General features: G+C 42.7%; 1 pseudogene; it reads right to left on the bottom strand.

Annotated features, from left to right (window-relative positions):
- Positions 1–606: 606 nt before the first annotated feature.
- Positions 607–2074, bottom strand: LOC123634813 (annotated as a pseudogene).
- Positions 2075–2918: the final 844 nt, after the last annotated feature.

Below are 2918 nucleotides of genomic sequence, written 5' to 3'. Positions count from 1 at the left end.
TTTAACTCAAGAACAGCTGCATCTATCTTTGAGACAACAAGTCTCTTTGCTGGTTAGGTCCTCGTATTACTTCCTCATGTACTTCTTACCACCAGAACTGCTCAAGTTCTGCCCTAATTGAGAGCCAGTTTGTCCACTCTTAGTACTTTTATCTGGTTAAACTTCCATGCCTCCTCTTCCTCCTTCTTCTTTTTTAAGTATTTAAGACCTTTACTAACTGGTGCTTGTAGTTTGTTGACATTTCTCAAGTTGTGAACTTTTATTACAAATTGAAAATGAAGTTCTTAAAAATCTCAACTTGCTTAGGTATGAAACAATTTAAAAATCTTTAAAGGCATATTGAGAAAAAATAGTTTTTTTTTTTAAAAAGTTTGTTACTACCAAAAAAGACATCTTTAAGTAAAAATATTAATATATTAATAATGAAAGCCCCATACTGCATAGATAATGCAGATTGTTCTATTATAGTTATGTGGTCAATAGGCAGAAAGCAAACACTTAAGGTCTTCAGCTCTAATCTTTTGTTCATTTCTTATTGCTGTAATTTCATATTCATCTCTTCTTGGATGACTAAACTGGACGATGGTAGAGATGGTAAGCCGGCATTCACTCAGCCTCGCCCTGCTCAGCCTCTGGAGCGGACAAATTCTCAGCTGGTGGATCAGCTGCTTTTGTCTCTTTGCCCTCTCCTGGTTTAGGGTTTTCTGGGCACCTGCATTGGTAATTGCGGTGGTACCATGGTTGATGTGGCTGCTGACCTTGGGTCTCCTCTCCTTGATTTTCTTTACCTTCATTGCTGTCCGCTCTAGGCTGTCTTTGGTGAGGAGGGCCCCTGTGGAATCGTGGTCTGTAACCCCGTGCATATTCTATCTTACGAGTCTACCTTGTTCTCCTGCACCCTGGTGGTCAGCCCCCTCCATCACTTTTGCCTGCACAGGAGGGTTGGACTACTGTGGTCCACCCTAGGGTCTCTGCATGTAGGAAGATGGGAACCTTCACCTGGCCTGTGGTAGGGCCAGAGTTGTTGGGCCTGGCCTTGGGGAGTGCTCTCTGATCCCTCCTTCTTTTCCTCACTCTCACTCTTCTGGTAATTCTGCTGGTTATTTGGCAGAGGACCCCTGTGACATGGATAGCGTCTATAATGGTTATGGTCAGCTGCATATTTACTGCCTTGAACTGGAACTCCACCAGGGCCTGTAACATGTGCTGCCTCCACACCCTTTTCTCCAACAATGTCAAACTCCACAGTCTCTCCATCTCCTAGAAGGCACTTCCTATGGTTATTCTTTATGGAAGCCTGGTGTACAGATATATCTTCCTTGGTGTCATTCCTGTTGATGAAACCATATCTGTTTCTTACATTGAACCATTTCACTGTTTCCCAAACCTTCCTTGCAATCACCTTCTTGTCTCTTATGGCAGATGCCAATGATGTGAGGCTTTTGGGGCCACTGATCCCTGCACTGCTGCCCGTGATGCCCAGCTTGGTGTGTCCTCACTGAGGGCTGGGCGGGGTGCCTGGGTCTTGGCTGCACTGCCCCTGGGTGAGCTGCCAGTGCCTGGGGCAGGCTGTGGACCCTCCGGGGTGTGATGGTAACTAAGTGGCGGTGGTGGGGCTGCTCCAAGCTCTCTGGGATCTGCTCTTGGCTACCAATTGAACTCCCTCTTCTTTTCAAAGGACAGTATTGCTCCATCAAATCATAGAGCCATTTTGGTGGACTAATCATTTAAGTGTTTCTCATAAATTTCTGGTTCTGGATTTTTTCTTAATAGTTTCCATTACTAACCATGTTAAACTATTTATAATGTGTTGGAGAACAAATCTTTCAGGAATAACTCTAAGATTGCTTATAAATTTGATTGATCTTTCTTTGGTCTTTATGCATTAAAAACTAATAATGAACTGGTGTATTATCGGGGCTTGTCAAGAAACAGGTAATCCACATAAACTGAATAACTAAAGAGAGTTTAATAAAAAGAACTACGTACAAAGGTATAGGCAGGGTTGAGGAAAACCTACAAGGGGTGGTATAATATCTTGGGCTAAGGGTAGCAAGGAGCCACTGCAACTCATGGGCCAGAAAGATCAAAGGAAGTGAGGGGTTACTGGAGTTTGGAGAGTACAGCTACCTGAGGAGGCTGCCTGATATGAGCTATTGCCTTTGGTTAAGGAATGCAGTCAACCCCTGGTGCCCAGCAGGGAGGGAGTTGGGGGCTAAATACTTTAAGCTCCTATTTTCCCATCCTCTAATCTCCTGCTGGTGCCTTCCCTTGTCTGAATCCCTGTAGAAGGGAGAGAGCAAGGGGGCCTGTTGTTGCAGCAGGTACAAGTCAGCCTCCTGAGGCACACAGCAGGGTAAAGGGTGGAGAGGGGATGTGGAGGGCGAAACAGGAGATATTTAGCACAGCTGGGACATAAGATCTGATGAGTGATGCTTATGTACAATCTGAGCTTTAGACCTCAACCAGCTTTCCTGCGAATGGTTTCCTAACAGATCAGAAAATAATTCCAGTCTTTAAAAAATGAAACTGTGTTCTGCCTGTGCTTCCTTCAACTCTTTTTAATTGGTATCTTAATGATTTGAAACAATTTGTGCATGATCTAGCTGCATGTACCCTTATTATAAAAAGTATAAAAATAACTATTCTCTATGCTGGTGATATCATTTTATTGTCACTAACCAGAAATGGCCTCTTTATCTTACTGGAAAAATAGAGTGGCTCAAATTCAACTTTTCTAAATCCAAAATGATCATTTTGGGCAAATACTATTTTCAATTTAATTGGCTAATATCTAATGATTATATATAGCCAGCCAACTCTTTCAACTATGTAGGGGTATATTTTGCAACCATTTTTCTCTGGTGGTTTTGCTAGAAAATGATGCAACTTAAAAGTAGATATTCCTTGTGTGCATT

The sequence above is a fragment of the Lemur catta genome, chromosome 3 (genome assembly GCF_020740605.2).
Source record: "Lemur catta isolate mLemCat1 chromosome 3, mLemCat1.pri, whole genome shotgun sequence".
NCBI classification, from domain to species: Eukaryota; Metazoa; Chordata; class Mammalia; order Primates; family Lemuridae; genus Lemur; species Lemur catta.
This window is presented reverse-complemented; position numbering and strand designations above follow the sequence as displayed.